Here is a 21,501-nt window from a genome sequence, read left to right as displayed (position 1 = left end):
GCAAAAAAGCACTAACTACACAAGAAAAAATTGATAACATGCACTTCATCAAAATTGAAAATCTCTGCTAACCAAAGACTGAATGCTTTCCTTCTAAGACTAAGAACAAGACAAGGGTGTCTACTCTTAACATTCTATTCAACATCATCCTGGAGGTTCTGGCTAGGGAAATAAGGCAAGAAAGTGAAATAACAGGCATCCAGACTGAAAAGGCAGAAATACAACTATCTTTATTCTCAGACAACATAATCTTGTAAAACAGGAAATCCACTTTAAAAAAAAAAAAGAGGACTACAATTAATGAGTACATCTGAAATGAAATTAAGACAGGAGTTCCATTCACAACAGTATCAAAAAGAATAAATAAATTTACTTAGAAGTAAGTTTAACAAAAGAAATATAAAATTTATACTCTGAAACTATAAAACATTGAAAGAAATTAAAGAAGATCTAAATAAATGGAGAGCTATCTCATCTTCATGGATTGGAAGACTCAATATTAAGATAGCAATTTTCTGCCAACTGGTCTAAGACTCAGTGTAATCCCTACAAAAGTCCCAGCTGGGCTTCTTCCCTTTTTTTTTTTTTTTTTGGCAGAAATTGACAAGCTAATCTAAAATTCACATGGAAATGCAAAATGACACAGAATAGCTGAAACAATATGGCAAAACAAGAGCAAAGTTGGAAGACGCATACATCCCAATTTCAAAACTTACTACAAAGCTACCGTAATTAAGACAGTGCAGTACTGGCATAAGGACAGACATTTAGATCAATGGAAGAGAATCAAAACCCTAGAAGTAAGCCTTTCTATTCATGGCCAACTGGTTTTCGACACAGGTACCAAGACAATTCAATGAGGGCAAGAAGAGTCTGGGACCGCCGGAAAGCTACATGCAGAAGGATGTATTCAGACACCTACCTCACACCATACACAAAGTGTAACTCAGAGGACTCAAAGACCTAAATGTAAAAATTAAAACTATAAAACTCTTGGGGGAGGGTATAGCTCAGTGGCAGAGTGCATTCTTACCATGCACAAGGTCCTGGGTTCAATCCCCAATACCTCTAGTAAAAAAACAAACAAACAAAAAAAAACACCTAATTACCCCCCCCAAAATTTAAAAAAAAAAAAGATTTAATTTTTTAAAAAATTTTAAAGAACTATAAAACTCTTAGAAGAAAGCACAGGAGTAAACATTAGTGACCTTGTTTAGGCAATGATTTCTTAGGTATGATATTAAAAGCATAAGAGATAAGGGAAAAAGTTGATAAAATGGACTTCATTACTCCCTCTAGTGTATCTAAAATATAACCATATTTACAACTATTTCCTCTTTTTTGAAACAAGAGTAAAAGAAATTTCTAGAGCAATCACTCTAATCAGTGGTTATTTTAACATTCACTATGGTGAAGTCACTATGATCTAGGGGCCTTTTCTGGGGTGACAGAAACGACCTATACCCAGAGTGTGGTGGTAGTCATATAACTATTACCAATTAATCAAAACCAATTTATCTGAAGACTTTCAGCTGTGGGTTTCACTGAACATATGTAAGTTTCACCTCAATAAAAATTTTACTTTATAAAGTGATTGCTCTGAGGGGTGACATGGAGGAAAGGAAGATGAACCCAGAGCTGTGTGTTTCATTGCAAGCCCTTCAGTACTTCTTAAAATTTGTAAAAGCATGTGTGTGGATTACTTTAATGCTTTAAGTTTTGAAAAATGAAACACATTAAACCTGAAGCTGCTTCACATCATTGCATCATGGAAGACAGATGATGACAAGTCTCCTGTGTGGGAGGGTATCATTTACCCATTATGCTAAAGCACTGGTCAGGGAGACCACCAGGAGGTCCAGGGACAGGGTCTCCAGTCAGGAGACATGCTCTTGAAAGTCGCAGTAGAAACGAAGTTGTAATCATTTATTCCCTGTTGTGGGGCTACCATACCAAACGCAAAAATCTCTAAAAACAAAAAATGAAAGTCAGAATTTCAAAAGCTTCCATTTTTTTAAGTGCTAAAGCTTATTTGCATATCAAAATTGCCCCAGGATAGTGAACAGGATTAGAAAATTAAGGAATTCCATTAGAAGTAGGACAAATGTGTGGAAGTGCAGAGAGCACTCCCCTCTGTCACCGGAAAGCTGGGTTCAAGTTTAAATCAACCACCCAGCAACATTCATAAATAAAAAGACAGGCTTAAAATATCACGGCTGTTGAATTTTGATAATACTATTACCACAAGTTTATTTACAAACTCAATGACAAACAAATCTTTTTCATTTAAAAATACATATCTGTACAGCATGACTCCCTCTAGTGGACCTCAAAAATAATCATCGTTACAATGATTTCATTTCTTTGGAACAATAGTAAAAGAAATCTCCCTAAATCATTCTGATGGGTGGTTATTTTAATGGTCATGACAGTGAATTAATTTTGCTTTCCTACACAGTACGCTTTTTTCCATTCCTTCTCCTCTAAGAAAAACGTACTTAACGTTTACCTGAATAATTAACCACTCAGAAATCAGAATGCGATCGACCTGTCAAACATTACTTACAAGGATAAAAATCTGAAAACTACTGAAGCTTGTCTGATAGTCAGCATAAATAATAAATATTCAAAGAATTTCACAGTCACTTTTGAGTAAAGAACAACTTAAAGAGCCATTTCGACAACGGATTCACCCACACGTCTCCTGCAAAGTGTTCGAAATTGGGTTAGCAATCATTTTTTAATGAGTAATAATTCAAGTTTCCTATCTCCTTATTTTTATAAGGTAAAATTTCAAATGTAATCTAATTATTCATTACACCCTCAAACCTCAAATACCGTTTAGGAGTTTTTTGAGAATATTTTGTCATGCCATGACTACATTTTGCATTTGGGGACATACACATAACATATAAGTAACAAAATGACGTGTTTTTGTTGGCATGAGTTATGTTTCTAGACAACTGAGTTTACCGCAGCTCAATTAGTCAGTCCCAGCTGCCACTACTAGGGAACCAGCACCTTAAAGGGGGCAGAGATAATGACTCACTTGAGCTGATCTCTACAGCCTAACCTAAGTGACATTTTAATAACCAGACAGCAAGACTTCTGACAACATAATGTGGGATGAGTTTTACTATTACAAATAACATCTCTTTTCAAAAGGGAGAGTTTGAAATGGCCACAGATCTTAGAAGCACGGGATCTTACAGAAGTGAATTTTGGTAAAATATTGATGACAAGGTTTCATAGGCTTCAGGAGTGACATTTAATGGCAAGCGAAGAGATACATTTCCCACCAAAATTGAATGCCACTGCCATCAACAACCCCACAGAGGCTCTGCTACCTAACATGGGAATGGAAATATAATGTATGGAAATATTCTCTTAGAAAACCTCCTTAAGGCTTCACATGTATTAATGTATTAGTTTGCAAACATTAAGATCAAAGCCAGAGCAACAAATACATCCTAAAAAGTTTTTCGTCAGATTTTTATTAACGATATACAAGTAGCAGGGCATAAAAAATTAATAGGCTCAAGCCTTGAAATGTCAAACCCAATGATCTCCAGCCATGCTTACCTCCTTTACTTTTTGTTTCAGTCCTGCTGGCTCTGGGTCTTCTTGCCTTGAGCGACTCTACATGGTTAAAAAAAAAAAAAAAGAGAGAGAGAGAGAAAGAAAGGTTAACAGATGGCTTAAGAGCCCCTCATCTGTTGCAGTGAGTTAAAAAATAGCAAAGGAAGGAGAATAGGATCCAAGGTGTCAAAAACGCAAGGCCTAAATTCATAGATGTGTAATTTCAAGCCTTTAGGCTTACCCAATTAGCTGTTAAATATTCAGTTTCAAATAAAATCTACTGTAGGTTTAAAAAAAGAGTCAACCCACTTTACTTACAATATTGCTAACTCTTAAGTTTAAAAATAAGTTTCTATTCTTTAACTATTTATAGTGCTGTACTCTGAGTCCTTCCACATTCATTAGACCCTCTATACAATTCTATTCCCCCAAATCTTTTCTTTCCAGGAAGCCCAACTCGTCCGATAGAGAAGCAGCTGCTATTCAGCAGAGAAAGAAACATGCATAATGCACATGTCCCACTTCCTGGACCCCCAAAATACCCTGTGGTGCCAAGCTTCCAGTCCCCAGATCTCTTGGACAATGAAATCAATCTTTAATTGCTAACAGATCTTTACACATCTATCACAGAAAAATGCCAGCAACATGAGGCAAGATTTCCTCCTTCCATGCTGGTTAGCATGTACTGACATACTTAGGGCTTAAAGTGAAGGAGAAAATAACAATTTCAAATATCTGGTTTGAAATTCCAAAAGAAAAACTTCGCCTGGTCCTAAGCTATATTTATCAGCAACACATTTGAAACAGACAGAATGAAGAATGACATGCTAAAGCCGAAATATGCCCCCTTAAGCAGAGAACAGTGGCAGAGGCCACCATCAGAGGGACCTGAATTTGGACATTGACACCAGTGCAAGTTCTGATGGGAGGGGAGACAGTTTGCAGAAAGAGCCTCTTGGGGCTGGACTAATGGGGGCTTCCCCTCTCCCCAGAGAGGAGCCTTGAGCTGCCCATGACTGCTACTAGGACCCGTCCCCATTCCTGACTTCAATGGCCAGACCCGCCCAGCAAGCACACAGCTGTCCCAGGCAGGTTCTGATATAGAAAATGTCTGTGTGCACTAACTTTTCCTTTTTTAGGTCACCTGTGCCAGATTCTCCCAGTTACGACAAGATCCACCAAACTAGACCAGCAGCTTGTCTTATCGCCCCCCCCTTCCTGTCACCACCAAAGCTTTCCATCCTTGCTTTGCTGGATGAAACTGGTGGGAAGAGGAATAAAAGGAAAAGAGAGGAGTATGGAGGAGAAACAAATGAAGACAGAAAACAAGAACCACTGTGTTTCCTAGTTTGTTTTGTTTTGTTGTGTTTTGTTTTTTTGAAGTGAAGAACTAGGTGACTGGTGGTGTCATATCCAGAGATGAGAAAGTCAGGGGAGTAAGGGACTAACTTGACAGTGTGTTTTGGGACACCCAAAGTTTGCTGTATCAATTAGAGACCAGGAGAGGGTATCCAGGAGACAGTTATCCTTAGATGTCAGGAATGCAGGGGAGAGGTCCTGGCTGGAGATAAGACAACTGGGAATCATCATTTATAAGAAACTTTCCAGAATAGGTAAATCCACAGAGAGAGAAAGCAGACTAGTGGTTGCCAGGAGTTTGGGGAAGGAAGGAATAGGTAATGATGTTTAATGGGTAAGGGGCTTCCTTTTGAGGTGATGAAAATTTGGGGGAACTAGGTAGAAGAGATGGTTACACAATACTGGAAATATACTAAATGCCATAGAATCAGACACTTTGAAATGATGAATGTTTAATCTTATGTTATGTAAATTTTGCCTCAATAAAAATAAATATATAAAAACATCTGAATCATTAGTCCATGGACGGTATCTAAAGCCATGGGGCTGAATGAGATCACCTCCAGCCTGAGAGTAGACAGAGACATGAAGGTGCCTGAGGATGGAGCCTTGGAGGGTGCTGGAACATGCAGGCATCGAGAAAAGAAGAAGGATGGGCAAAGGAGGCTGAGAAGGAGCAGCCAGTGAGGAAGGAGAAGCACCTGGAGATTGTAGCATCCCAGAGCTCAAGTGAAGAACTATTTAAAAAGGAGATGAGGAGTACCTATCACATGTGCTGGAGCTCAAGTTACAGGAGGACCAAGAATTAAGCATTGAATTTGGTGAGAAGCAGATGTGCTTCTGAGATCTGTTTCGGAGGAATGCTGGGGGCAAAGGTCTGATTACAGCCATGTAAAGAGAAAACCCAGGCAGGACGTGTATTCTAAAATGTGTACCCAGAATTTGTTTTAATCAGGCCTGGTAAAGGACACAAACACAGAAATGACTGTCATGAAAGAGGAAGTTTATACTCACAGATCCCAAGAAACGAGAGGCATGGCGTACCACGCAGGGCCACATGGGGAAGCACCAAGGTCACCCAGGAGGCAGAGGGTAGAGGGGAGCTTGGCCCACAGCAGAACCTTCAGTGGGGTTTTCAAAGGAAGGAATGGGTGAGGCAGGGTAGGTAGGTTGAATAAGCTTAAGATTGGATAGTTTGGATAATTTTAGCCAGCTCTGGGCTATAGGGATGGTCCCTAGTTGCCCAGTACCTGACCTTAGGGCAGGGGAATACTGGCTTGGTGTGTGACAGTTTGATAAAGGAGATAGTTGGGGCTCTGAATTGAGTGGTTTGTCTATCGAAGGTGCTTGCAGCGGAGTCCTTTGCTAACTCCAGGAATTAGCCAGCCCCGCCAGGGGCAGTCTTCAGGATCAAGGCCCCAAATGCCAAAGCATTAAGAATACAGAAAATAAGAAAATAGAGTCAGTACAAAGTGGAAATGGGGGAGGGGCAGGGTATAGCTTAGTGGTAGAGCATGTGCTTAGCGTGCACGAGGTCCTGGGTTCAATCCCCAATGCCTCCAATAAAAAAAAATAAGTAAATAAACCTAATTACCTCCTCCCCAAAAAAAACACCCCAACAAAGTGGAAATTGTGAGTCTACCCAACTCTTGAGAAGTTCTGCTATAAGGGGGAGCAGAGAAATGTGGTGGTAGGTGGGGCAGTCATGAGGACAAGAAGTTTGTAAGATGGTTGAGAGGACAGCATGTTTCTAGCTACCTGGATGAAGGAGTTGACAGGAAAACTGATGAGAGAAGGGATGGGATGCAGTGCATGTGCGGGGGGTGCTCGCAGCCAGAAGAGGAGCAGGAGGACAGGCAGAGTGGGAACAGGGGCCAGGAGGCTGGTGAGTTTGATCGGATGGCTGGGCAATGAGACAGCACTCATTTTATTGCTTCTATTTTCTCAGTGAAATGAGAAACAAGGTCATCATCTGAATGTGAGGAAGGGAAAGGGTGTTAAGGATTGGGAGAGGGAAAAAGAAGGCATAAAACAGTGGAAGATGGCAGAGTGAACCGACTAGGGAAATGGATTCATATTGCTGAGCTTGGCTAAGGGCCCACTTGAGGTCTGTGGTCATAAAATTAAAGTAGGAGCAAGTTTGGGCACCACTTGGCAAACAGAAGGGACAAGGGAGTTGGGAGTGTTCTAAAGAGAGAGTATAGTCATGCACCACACACATACAGACAGCTGTATTTCTAATTACCTAGAAAGGACCAGAAAGATTTAAATCAAGTGGGAAGAGAGACTGTCTCCCGGAAGTGGAATCAGGGGTAGTCTTTGCTAACCAATCTCTTTGTATTTTTGGAGATTTTCATAACATTTTGTAAGAAGTATGTCTTTCATTTCATAAACACATAAAAACAATGAAGCTATTTCAAAACCAAATTAAAAAATTAAAAATCCATCTAAATGGTTTTGTTAGGAAAGAAAATAACACCCAATTTCCTGTAGAAAAGCTGCTGCCCTAAATTTGGATGCTTCCTTGACTATTAATTTGGATATTAACCGTAACCCAGTACAACAGGAAAAATACTAATGAATCACTTGGGGGAAATGAAGAAAAGCACAGGACTGAGAAACATACCAAAGAGCAGCTGAAAACTGCAAAGCTGCTGAAAACACTACAGGACCTGCGTGTCCCCCTTGGAGATTTCCAGGTGAAATGGTTGGAGATGATTTTCTAGCCATCCCTAGAGGTCTTGTAAAGAGGAGGAATTCCTTACCAGATCATTCTATGAAATAACATAGAGGATGAGGGATGCTTTGGGAAGGCTGGCGATGCTTATTCAGAAACCCAGGCAAGGGCTTCTGCTGTCTGTCTCCTGATATGTGTGGTCCTCTCTGCTCTCTGAAGGCTAGGACAGAGGGGCCACATGGCTCTTTCCTTGTCACACAGCAGGCTAGGCACAGAGGTCTGACGTGGGAGGGGATGAGATGCCCCCAGCTTTCAGGATCTTAAAGGCCAGCAAGCAAGGTGTGGGAGTCCTGCTTGCCCGAGATGACCATTCCAGCTGCTGCCTGGTGCTCTCGAAAGGTCCTCCCTGTAGGCCTCAGTTGCTTCATCTGAAAACCGAATCTTTTGAAGGTGCCAGTGTTGTTGGGACCCAACGTCTATTGGCTTGATGAAGTATGTGGATTTTGGGGGGAAAAAATTCCTTATAAGTTTACCCAGACATACCATCCTTCAGTTGGTTTTCACGAACCCTCAGCTTTCAGTTCTTGTTGGAAGATATGGTAAAGGTACTTGACTGAAAGACCCTTCACCTCCTCCCACTTTAAATTTTCAGGATGATAAATTACCGTGAAATTAATTTAGCTTTACTATTACACTTTTACTGTGAGTCCCGAGCCAAGGACATTTTTATGTTAAAGCCTTGTAGATGTAACATTCTGTATGCCTGAAATATCTTTGTGTATAATACTGATATTGGGAAAATCTATTAATATTTTGTATAATGACACTTCTGTTATGATATTGGCTTTTTCAGGGGGAGAAACAACATAATTCTGCAAAATATTAGAAATTCTACCAAGTGGACTGCACAGGCATGACAGATAAACTGATCGCAGTAGGTTGAGGCCTTCGTGAAAGGGAAACTATTGTTTGAAAAGATACTTTCTGATATAATTGGAAATCAGAGGGAGTCATTAAGACTCTCCATAAATTGTGATATACACCAGAAATTGACACATTGTAAACTGACTACAACTCAAAAAAAAGGAATACACAATTAAAAAAAAAAGACCCTCCATAAAAAAGAAAAAACTTTTCTGGGTACTTTACTTTTTACTCAAGAAAATTAACTCCTAAAGCCACTCCCACTAGCACAAAGACTGTAGACCAGGGTTTATCGTTGGGATTTTGTTATAATCAGGTTCGGCACATTTCAGAACAATTGTTTGTTTCAGAAACTTGCCAGCTTTATGAGGATGGTAAAAGTGAGGAGGAATTCTGCTTTGCCTGACCTCATTTAAGAACGGGATCCACATTCTTTCAGAGTTTGAAACCTCGAGTATTCACGCTTTAATCTTTCAAACTCCCAACTTCCCAGGGCACCCTCGGCTTTCATCAGTGCTTTTCTCATAGTCATGCCTCTTATAGTTTTATAATTTTCTAAAGGTAATACTGGAAGAGTTTAAGGCATTGGTATCCATTTTCCATTAAATAAAGTGTCAAAATTCCTGATGCAGTACTATAGTCACCACCACGCCAACCGTTTCAATTTTAAACCCATTTTCCCCCTTCTGATGACATTAGAACTTCACCCATGGCACTATTACCTTATAACTTTCATTTTTAATTAAAGAAGTTAAATTGGCAACAGAAAACACTTTGCTTTCACATTAGCTTTGTTAATAAAAAGTGAAAGTTAAAAGCAGTGTGTACCTGTGGATAAAATCTAGTTCCAAACCCCAGTTTCTCCTTAATCACATGAAAGCATTAAGTTAAAGGTCGACACTTTGAACAATCTTAAAATAATAGGAACAAGGAAAGTTGAAAATATTTAAAAACCAACTATTTTGGCTGAGTACTAGTCTAGAAACTAGAATATTTTTTTTTGAAACAAGGTAACATTTATTGAGTGTCTACTATGTGCCAGAGAATGTTCTAAAAATTTCACAACATAGTATCCATTTGCTTCTCAAGAAATCCTGTGAAGTAGATAGTATTATTATGCCCACCATACAGATGACAAAACTGAGGCACGGAGATATACAAAAACTTCACACAGCTGTTAAGTAGCAGATCCCAGAAACCTAAATACATATAGTTCTACTTTATTCTTTTTAATGGCTATTTAGCTAGAATAGGTATTTCTACTCAGCAAAAGTTTCACAATTCTGAAGACACTTCGCAAAATTGCACTTAATTAGTATGGATAAGCAGCAAATATCCCAAAGAAAGTGAAATAAAAATAATCCTTCTCAAAAAGTATGGTAGATGTTGATACATAAGAGAGAAACTTGTAATCATCAAATCTAACTAAAGAACTAATGTTAAGGTGTAAAAGCAATATACAGATGTAAAGCATTTTTACTACCATAGTATGAACAAACTAAAATATTTTTATTTGGTTAACATAAAGAGAGGGAAAATCTGAAGGTCTTCCTTACCATAAATATATGTATATGTATACATATGTTCCAAAATTAGAGAAAACAAAACACCAGATTTCCAATCAATTCTTTTAAAATTCAATCTTCCAATTTTCTAATAGATGCCCCTGTTATAAAGGTGTCAAAACAAACAACAACAACAACAAAACCCTAAGAGCTTGAGATGGAACTAAAAAAGCAACAACCATACTAACCAAGGAAAGCAAGAAAAAACAGCCAAAGTTTGCATTGAACACAATCCATGAAACAAAGACAGGGATTGACTATCTCCTCTTTTCCTTAATAGCAAAATTACAAAGAACTTTAAACAAAGTACAAGTTCATGAAGACAAAGATGGATGTGTCAAGAGTCAACAAATGTTTGAAAAGACAAAATGGTTGAAGTAAGATGGAAAAAGTACACTCCACCCTCTCTCCCACTGAATGTAGCTGTAAACTGTAGACAGAATGCATGAATCAGCTGCTTGAGGACTCTGAAAAGAGAGTGACAAGACTAGAGGAGGGACATAATGCAAAGTACCATCAAATCATATTTTCCCCCTCCAGTAGCCCCAGTCTGGATGCAACACAGCTGAAAGCTAGAATGGGCATTGGCACAGACAGTGAGCTACGGAACATACTCCCTTGTTCTGGTTTGAGGAGCAGGAAAGGGTTCTACTAACACTCAGAGTAACTGAGAGAAATAGTGCCCCCCTTTTTGTTCTCCATTCCATGACAGCAGGATAAATAAAGCCTCAGCCTCCTGGCCAGGAGGAGTGAAAAGAGAATGATACCCAGAGTATGTGACAGTATCTGAGAGACTGTGAAGAGGCAGGAGCTGGGGAATGTGAGCCCATAAAGCCATTTATGAGCTCCTGGACAGAGCCCTGGACTGTGTATGCATGGACCTAGCCCCAGGCAGCCTACCAGAGACTTTGTGAAGGGAACAGGATAAACCACAGCCCAAGTCCCAGACTGACAGCTGGTGGTGCACACCTGGGGCAGATCCAATAGCACTGCAAAGGTCTTGCAGACAAAATTGACTTTGGAGCCATAACCCAGAGATCTAGTTGGAACTTGAAGCCTGAATCCAACTAGGTAGATAAAGGCTTAATACAACTATAGGAAATGGTATTGAACAACTAATAAGTTGTTTTACATAATTAATAACTATAACATAAATGGGGAGAAGGGTAATAGGACCTATATGACAGTAAGTTTCCACATTCTACTTGAAGCAATAAAATACTGATTCTAAGTAGAATGAAAAATTAAGCACATTTATTGCAATCCCTAAAGCAATGAAACCGAGACCGAGATATTATCCTCCCAAAAGGATAATTTGATAAATTTGATAATTTGATTTAAATGATCAAACTAAAAGCAGTTTACAAGAAACTCACTTCAAATATAGTATTATTGGTGGGTTAGAAGGAAAAGGATGGAAAAAGATATACCACGATAGCAATAATCAAATGAAGGCTAGAATGGCTATATTAATATTAGGCAAAGTATATATTAGACAAAAAAATTACCTGAGATAAAAAGAGACATTGTATAATTATTAAAGAATCAATCTACCACAAAAACGTAACAATCCCAAGCGTGTATGTACCTAACAATAGAACTTCTAAATACATGAATCAAAAACTGAGAAAACTGAAAGAAAAAATAGACAAATCTACAGCTACAGTTGGAGATGTCAACACTTCTCTCTCAGTAACTAACAGAACTAGCAAATAGAATATTAGCAAGATTATAGGAGAACTAATCAATGCTATCAGCTGGTTGGATCTAAATATATATTTATAGAGTGCTTCATCTAAGGGCAACACTAAAAAAGAATTCTTTTCAAGTATGCAGGGAACATTCACCAAGTTAGATCATATTCTGGGTCATAAAATATAGCTCAACAAATTTAAAAGAAAATCATTCAGACTGTATTTTCTGACTATAACCAAATTGACCTAGAAATCAGTAATGAAAAAAGTAACAGGAAAAAGGGGTGGGGGACAGGAAAATCCCCTCCTCAAAACCTAGAAGTTAAACAGTGTGCTTCTAAATAATCCATGAGTCAAAGGGAAAATCATAAAGGAAATTAGAAAGTATTTTGAATTGTAAGAAAATGAAAATAAACATTTCCAAATTTGTGGGGTGCAGCTAAAGCATTGCTTAGAGGAAAATTTATAATGTTAAATGCTTATATGAGAAAAGAAGCTCTTACCCATAATCTAATTTTATCTTTAAGAAATTAGAAAAAAAGAGCAAAATAAATGCAAATCAAACAGCAGAAGGGAAATAATAAATAAAATTAGAGTAGAAATCAATGAAATTGAAAGGAGGAAAACAGTACAGAAAATCAATGAAATCAATCAGATTTTGGTATCAGGGTGATGCTAGTAATGCTATAATCAGTAAAACTGATAAACCTCTAGCAAGATACACCAAGAAACAAGAGAAAAGATATAAATTATCAATATCAGGGAAAAAATCAGGGGTTATGGCTACAGATCCTATAGACATTAAAATGATAATATGGGAATACTGTGAGCAACTCTACATGCAGAAATTCCACAACTTAGATAAAATGGGCCAATTTTTGAAAATCACTAATTATCAAAACTCATTGAGGATGAAATAAAAATTCTGAATAGTCTTCTAACTACTAAAGAAATTGAATGCCTAGTTCAGATTTTTTCCAGGAAAAGAAATCTCAGATGATTTCACTGATGAATTTTACCAAAGATTCAAAGAAGAAATGCTACCAACTCTACACAATCTTTTCCAAAATACAGAAGAAGAAGAAATATTTTTCAACTCATCTTATGAGACTAGCATTACCTGATACCAAAATCTGACAAACACAGTATAAGGAAGTAAAGTTACAGACCAATACCTTTCATGGATATAGATACAAAAATCCTTAGTAAAATATTAGCAAATGAAATACATTATATTATATATAAACATATAAAACATGTAATAAGAATAATAGCACCACAATCAAGTGGATTTATCCTGGGCATGCAAGGTTGGTTTTGAAAAATCAATTGATTTGAAAATCAATTAATGTAATCCACCATATTCACCATCTAAAAAAGAAAAACCATACAATCATTATATATAAATAAAATTTTCAATTAAAAAATTGTAATTGATACAGAAAAGGCATTTGACAAAATTCAACATTCATTTATTGAAAAAACTCTCAGCAAATCAGGAATATAAGGGAACCTCCTATGCCTGATAAAAGGCATCTACAAAAAAAAAATTTTAAGCAACCATCATGCTTAATTGTGCAAGACATCCCCCTGACTTTGGAAAGAAGGCAAGGATGCCCACTCTCGCCACTTCTATTCAACATCATACCAGAGGTTCTAGCCAGGGACATTAGACAAGAATATGAAACAAAAGGCACTCAGATTGGAAAGGAAGAAGTAAAACAATCTCTGTTTGTAGATGAGATGATTTTATATATAAAAAAATCCTAAGTAATCCACCAGAAAACTATTAGAACTAATAAATGAGTTCACCAAGATCAATATAAAATTCAATTGTACATTCATGATCTAGCAATAAACAATTCAAAAATGAAAATTTTAAAAATTCTATTCACAATACCATCAAAAAAGAAGAAAATACTTAAGAAGAAATTTACAAAAAAATGTAAAACTTATACTCTGAAAAGTACAAAACATTGTTGAAAGAAATATAAAAAGGCCTAAATAAATGGAAAGCCACCTCATGTTTTTGGATTGGGAGACTTAATATGTAAGCTTTATATATTAATGTTAATAAGTTTAATATTTACTATGTTAATATAGCAACAATTCCCAAATTGGTCTACAGATTCAAGGCTATCCCTATCAAAATTCCTGCTGGATTCTCTGCAGAAATTGATAAGAAACTGATAATCCTAAAATTCACACAGCAGCTCAAGGGACCCAGAACAGCCAAAACAATCTTGAAAAAGAAAAACAAAACTGGAAGATTCACACTTTCTGACCTCAAAACTTAATTATAAAAAAAGGGTAAACAAGACACTGTGTTCCTGGCATAAGAGTAGACACAGAGATCAATGGAATAGATTTGAGAGTCCAGAAGTCGATTTATTTTCAGCAAGGATGCCAAGACAATCCAATAGGGAAAGAACAGACTTTTCAACAAATCGTTTTGGGGACAACTGGATAGCCACATACAAAAAAATGAAGTTAGACCCCCTATATCACATCACTCCAAGAAAATTGGCTTGAAGTGGATCAAAGACCTAACTTTAAGAGCTAAAACTATAAAAGTCTTAGAAGAAAACATAGACGTAAATTTTCATGACCTTAGATGATGGTTTCTTGGATATGACACCAAAAGCACAGGCAACAAAAGAACAAATAAATAAATCAGGTTTCATCAAAATTAATAATTTATATGATGCAAAGGACACCATAAGGAAAGTAAAAAGGATAATCCGAGAATGGGAAAAAATATTTACAAACCATATACCTGATAAAGGACTCATATCTAGAATATATAAAGAACTTTGACAACTCAACAACAACAACATTAACAAACAAATAAGCTTTCTACTCTTGTGTTTGTGCATATGCATAGAATGAGAAATGAAATGATCTTTAATGGATATTACTAAAAGTAATTTCTGGATGGTAGAGTATTAACTGACTTTCACTTATTTCTTTGTACTTTTCTGTATTGCTTGATTTGTTAAAATAATATGTATATATCTTTGTTAAAAATAAATGAAGTTATTTCTCTTTAAGAAGTCTCCTGTTAAAATGATAGTTTGAACATATGCATCTACTTTTACTCTGAAAACCTCACTAAAATTACAGAGGTTTGGGTTTTTTTAAAAGAGGCATAAACCCACAAGAAGAGGAATAATAATGGAACAAACAATAAATTTTCAGGAGGGGAAAGCAGCTAGAAGAATGGCTTAATAGACACAAGAATGTCAAACCCTAAACTAAGTACTGACCTAATTTACACTATGCTGTCTTCAAACTCCTTCCATTTGTACAAATCCCATCCATTCTCCAAAGTCCTCCTTCTTTTGGACATTATCAATATTCCAGCCCATCCTCCATTCACTCTAAAATTCTGCTTCTGTGCTCTTAATAATAATAATAAAATAATAATAATAATAAACCACCTATGGAGCATTTACAAAGTGCCCCAGTGTAATGCCAAGTCTTTATAAAATGAATGGACTTTGGCATTTGGTGGTCCTCAAACGGTTTCTTACTGTTCAGCATTATTTCCCTAATTTGGGTATAAATTTCTTAAAAGGAGAATTTCTATTTTATCCAGCTCTAAAATTTTTCACAGCACCAGACTCCCAATAGGTAATCCACAAGTACCTAAGTTGGCTCAGTTCATAGCATACACACTTACTGATCTTCACTAGTGCCAACTAGCTAACGTCCAACTGGCAATCAGAAATCAAGGGAGCATTCCTCTGTCGCCATTTTAGGTCTTACCACCAAAAAAAAATCTGCTGTTGTCCCAAAGGACAGCAGGTGGTATATCAGAGACCCATCTAGCCCTTTATGCACAGTGACCTGCCTAGTTTAGCATTTAGCAATCAGACTTCTAAACAGCAATAAACCCCATGCTGAGTAGGCAACAGATGAAAAAAAGGAAAAAAGATGCCTTTTATGGCATTTCATGATAACGGCTTTATTGCCAAAAGCCATATTAGCAGAAGATGGAAGATTCAATTTATAGAATCTCCTGAATGTCTGTCTGTTCAGCAACAGCCTGTTTATGCCCAAGAAGAGATTGGTGCCTGTGGAAAATGTATTCGAAGGACAACCCCCAATGTGACTTGCTCTGCCAAGTGAAAGAATTCACATCCTTTTCTTTTCTAAGCCAAAAGGGGGCAAAACTAACCAAATGACTTAGAGTGCCTGCTCGAAACTTCAGCGTCAAATTGGAGCACTGAGAATTAGGACCACCCCACTCACTGTGATGATCGGAAAGTCACTTAAGAAAATTCAGAGAAATGCCAGGAAAACTTCCTTCCTTCTGAGACAACAAAAGCAGATGGAAAACTGCTAAAATGGCTCAAGTATGTGGCACTTTTATAACATTTATGTGGCTCTTGAAAAAAAAATCAGTTTTAATTGACTTTTCGCTTCTCATGTCCTAGTTCTGTCAAAACCTCTTTTGGTTTTTTTTTTTTAGGGATTTAAATCACAGAACAAACCATTCCAAATATACCTTTAATTGCTACAATTCAGAAACAATGTACTTCTCAGGTCCTTGCAAAAAAAGGCAAGGGAGGAAGGCCGTGGAAGGAAAAATTACAAATAAAAATCTATGTCTAAGATGGCATGAAAAACAGAACAAACAGAGGAGTTACACTAGCAATAAATTTTGTCAGGTGGCCCAGCAGAGCCTCCAGCTCCCTGTGTGACCTGGAAAATTCCATCAGACTTCTCCATTTCCTAGCATCTACATATGAAGAATAAGGAAGTTAATACACTTCTACCTCAAATACCAAATATCGGAGCTGAAGGAGGCCTTGATACCTTTCTTATACCTGCCTTCCTCTGTACATGAGTTGCCTTGAAAGGCAGGTCGTGAAAATAAATGCAACAATAACAGTTCTCTGATTCTCAGAAGTAATGGGTTTAAAAAAACAAAGAAACAAAAAATCTTCCTATTTCTTTGTGGGCAAATTTGACCTTGGGTTAACATTCTAGCTCTGTCCCCCTGGACACCTGACCAAGCTGGAATGTCAGCTTGTTCCCACACTGCCTTGGGTAGGGGAAGGGAGGCAGAGACCAGCTCCCTGCCAGTGAGTTAATAGTGCGGAGTGTGGCTGATATGGGTCTTGTGGGTCTAAACGTCTGGTTAGACCAAAGAAAACCCCTCAGAAAACCCCTAAGATGGAGGCTTAATAGAACAAAATCACCATATAAATTTTCTGAAGTATGGGTATATTTTAGACACTTTATTGTATTTTTCTCTTTTTTAACCTTTTTTAAATAAAATAAACATTATTTTATTTTTAAAAATCCTTGTAACCATCATCAAGGTCAAGAAATACAAGTCTACCAGGAACTCCAGAAATCCGTCCATATTCCTTGACCCAGCATTAATCCCTACTCCCCAAAAGGAACCAATATCCTGGTTTTGCGTGTGTGTGTGTGTGTGTTTTTATACCATGGTGTATGCACCCCTAGTGTGCACCTTGTCTCACCCTTTTAAAAAATGTAATATGCCTTTTAGGTTTCTCTTAGTTTTATAGATCCCTCTCCAACCCTTTATTTTCATTACAATTTATCTGTTGAAAATTCTGGGGCATTTGATCTGTGGAGTTCTCATAGTCTGGTGGTGCTGATTGATAGTCTTGGTATAATTCCACATGTTTCCCTGTATTTCTTGCAAATCAGCAGCTCGACCTGGAGACTGGATCAGACTCAGATTTAATCTCTTTGGTAATACCACGAGTGGTGTTCAGTTCTTTCACTAGAAGGCACATAAAGTCTGAGCAGCTCTCTTTTTGTGATGTGAGCAGCTGTCCACGCACAGTGCCTAAACCCATTATAGTGGTGATATTCTAATTCTGTCACTTCTTTTTTATTTACTATTCGGGATATTTTTATAAAGAGATTTATCCCCTCTTCCACACTTCGGTTACCACTGGCCCAGATCACCTAGAAAAAGCAGAATAAATGCGTAAATCTTTCCCTTTATTCATCAATTTCAAGATAATAAATTGGATCCCTATCATCTGAAGGTAATCAATCGGGTTTTTATTTTTTAAATCATTATACACCCACAGATTTAAACAGCCTTTGATTAAGTTTTGATGCATTACTAATTCTTTTCTTATTGTAGATCAAATGGTCCCACATTTGTCCAGAAGAAGTCTTTTTAAATCAGCTCCTGAGTCCTTTTGACATGATCTTATAGTCTCTGCTAGCTTCCTCACTTTTTGTTATGACAAGATGTTCCCAGTTCATCTTGTACATTTTTTGTCCCAGACCTGGAATCAGCCACTTCTCCCAGAGCCCTGGTTTCTTTCAGTGGGAAGTGATCTGTAAGACTACAGTCTGGCACTGGGGATGCTCATTGATATGCCTTTTCATTAGTCAGAACTAGAAATATACATATATACATGTATAATACTTTAAAAATAGCTCATGAGTTCATACTGATAACTCCTCATTTAAATTCAAAACTACTATTGTTTAACATAATTTCTCTGTATTACCTCTATGTCTCCTTTCTTTCAAACTGGGAACCCTAGTTCTCCAAAACATAAGAGATGATACCATTAGATTATCTCAAAATTATTCATTTACTTCATCCCACATTATACTTCATCCCACAATGGTCTCAGGTTAACGATACCAATACCACCACCACCACCACCACCACCACATAACTGAGAACAGTTTTTAAAACTTGCATATGCTCTCTCCTCTCTCCCCTATTTTTTATAGTTGCACTATGTTAACAGTGTCAGAGTATACAGCCGTTACCGACCATAGTCTCTCCCTTTCACCCTCATTTAGTCTAAGATCTATAAATAAAAATATGTTTAATTTTAACCAGCACTCCTTATACTGATGTCTTTCAGGGCATTTTGATAGTCTGAAGGTCTTTCTCTAGTAGATATCTCAAGAAAGGTTCATGGAAACATTTGAGGCAGGAAGCCCCATAAAAAGACCCACAGGATCCCTAGGCAGGGCTGCTGCTCTCCTCTTAGCACCGCTGGTTCCCTGGCCCAGAAGCTCTATCTCACTTTTTGCCTCTAAAGTGGCTTACTTACACCTAGAATTCTACTGGTTCCCTAAGCTCACTTCTGATTGGTTGTTACTCTCACTCCTGATTGGTTATTACCCTCACTTCTGATTGGTTATTACTCTCACTTCTGATTGGTCCACTTCCTTAACTTCTGATTGGTCCATTTGTAGTACTTCATTTGCATGGAGCTCACTCCTGATTGGTCTATTTCTACAAAGCTTGTTCCTGGTTGGTCAACTTCTGTTGTACTTTATTTGCATATGATGTTGCAAAGTGTAAAAGTGGCAGCCTATAAAAGGCCTATGTAAACCCATAGACAGGGTCCAGAGATTGAAGTGTTAACTCCTGGGCCTGCTGGTGTAGTAAACCTGAGTTCTCCAACTCTGCAAGTGCTGCTTGGTCTCTCGCCTGTTTCCAGGTTGCTGTTACAACTGAGATGTAACACATTTCTCTGCAACACGTTATTTTCTGAATTCTTGCAAATTGATAGCAGTGATCTTTCTACTTGAAAGTCAGTTTTCCCAGATATGAGATCTTTGGCCCTCATTTTATTTGTTTAAATACCTTAAATATTACTACATTTTCTCCGGGCATAAGAATATGAAAATGAATATATGTATATATATGCATGACTGGGACATTATGCTGTACGCCAGAAACTGACACATTATAACTATGTTTCAATTAAAAAAAAAATGAGTTGCTGTTTAAAAAAAAAAGTGAACAGTTTAATTGATTTTCCCTTCTAAGCCACTTACTCTTCTTGCTTAGGTAGCTGAAGGAATTTTTTTTCTTCTAAGTCTAGTTATTTTACCAGATTATGTCTTGGTATTGGTCATTCTGGATTAATATGCATTCTGGATCAATGTTCTTAGGTAAATGCAGAGTTCTTTCAATGTGCAATTTCAAGTATTTTTTAATTTTAGGAAGCTTTTCTAAAATTACAGCTTTTTGTGTTTGTTCTCTTCCCTTGCCTTGGTTCTTTTCTTGGGAGACTTTTATTACTTATATGTTGCACTATCTTTGCCTGTCTTCAATATATGCCAATTCCTCTAGAACATTCTTATCTCTTTCCCCATTTTTTTATTTTTAACATTTTTCTCCTTTTAACTATTTTAAGACATTATCTGTTGTCTTATTTGTGCTTGAAGTCCTTTTCCAGCTTGTCTTCATTTCTTAAACAATTTTTTTCTGTTATTTTAAAAGAATTCTGACACCTTTTATGTTTCTCTAACCCTGATTTATGTTGTTCTTTCATGTCCTTTATAATTTTCCTAGTGTCTTTTACCATATTTTGAAATAAAAGGTTACAGTTGGGATTTGTTTTGTGGGCATGTTTTTACGTGTGTTTCATTGTCTGAAGTTAACGTTATTCCATCCCTTAATCGCTCTTTAAAATAATAACAATTACTTAGTATAGGATTTGACCTCAACTGCTTGCTCATTTCTACGTGCAATTAGTTTTCCTGAAATTTTAGAAGAAGGGATTAGCTTTCCTACTTTCACAGAGCTCCTACCTCTGTTATTTCCTCCGTGTAGTCAAAAATATGGAGGTTTGCTTTTGGAGATGTCCTGGCTCTCTTCCCCTCCAGCACTTTTACCCGGACCTTCTCTTACCTTCCTCTCTATTGTCCACACTCTGCTCCATTTAATTTCCATTCCTAGCAGTTGCTTCTCAGTTTGGGGTCCTATCCTAGAGGGGACAAACTGAGAGAGTCCATAGAGGCTAGTCTACACCAGCCCCTTCAGACCTGAGTGCAGGCAGCTAGTACTTAACCCATCATAAAAGGGGCAAGCTCCTGATTTCAGCTACTGTTCTCAAATTAGTCCACTCGCTTTCTGGTGAACACTTGTTGGCTCTTTTGGGGGTCTACTTAAGTCTGTCAAATGCCCCATTAGTTCTTTCTGCATCCTTCCACTTAGCCACTGATGCCCTAAACGTCTGTGACTGTTGTTGGTCTGTCTTCACCCATCGGTGTTTCAGGGTTTGGGGGATACCTTGTCACTAGTTGTATTGTAACTGTCACCTGTGGTTTTTACTTTTGCCATCTAATGTTCTATTTTTATGTGTAAATTTGGAGAGATCAGAAAACTCTGCCACCACTACTGCCACCATCTTCCCAGAATCTCTCATGATTATTTTTAATTTAATTTGATCACTCAGTCTACTAGTAGGAACACCAGATACCAGGATGGGTCCACCTGATGCACTTATGAGATCAATACAAGAAGTTGGGATGAACTTAAAATCCCCAACTATTATCATAGGTACTCAAAAACTGTCTGGCCAATTTTCATCAAAAACCCAGTGTGTGTTTTTTCATGCACATTTGTTTCAGTACTTATAAGAGGCTCACATTTAATTTTTCCTTCATGCCCAAATTCCATTGCCTGTATAAAAAGTGTAATACTTTTAAAATATTAAAAAGATATCATTTTTCTTCCCTTGTGGTCATAACCTACCAAATAGACCACCTCCTGAGGCAGAAAAGATTCAAACGGTGACACAAGGGAAATTCCCACCGAACGGGAAAGGAAGGCCTCCCATCATAAAGAAGTACCAAGGGTTGAGGGGAGTTCAGAAGGGACCTGCCTTGATCTGGGTTCCCACAAAAGCAGAGCCCGCAGTATGGGGTCATTCATGTGGCAGAGGTG

The 21,501-nt window shown here is 37.5% G+C and overlaps 1 long non-coding RNA gene across 6 annotated transcripts in view; it reads right to left on the bottom strand.

Annotated features, from left to right (window-relative positions):
• Positions 1-21,501, bottom strand: part of LOC116277585 (uncharacterized) — a 232,746-nt gene that overhangs the window by 94,091 nt on the left and 117,154 nt on the right. For all 6 annotated transcript variants that reach the window (XR_012075560.1, XR_012075559.1, XR_012075558.1 and 3 more), the window contains exon 3: positions 3,583-3,639. This is a non-coding gene — a long non-coding RNA (uncharacterized lncRNA). The remainder of the gene's footprint in view (positions 1-3,582; positions 3,640-21,501) is intronic.

This window comes from Vicugna pacos, chromosome 9 (assembly GCF_048564905.1).
Source record: "Vicugna pacos chromosome 9, VicPac4, whole genome shotgun sequence".
In the NCBI taxonomy this organism is placed as follows: Eukaryota; Metazoa; Chordata; class Mammalia; order Artiodactyla; family Camelidae; genus Vicugna; species Vicugna pacos.
Note: the sequence above shows the minus strand (reverse complement) of the source record. Positions and strands in the feature narration are given on the sequence as shown.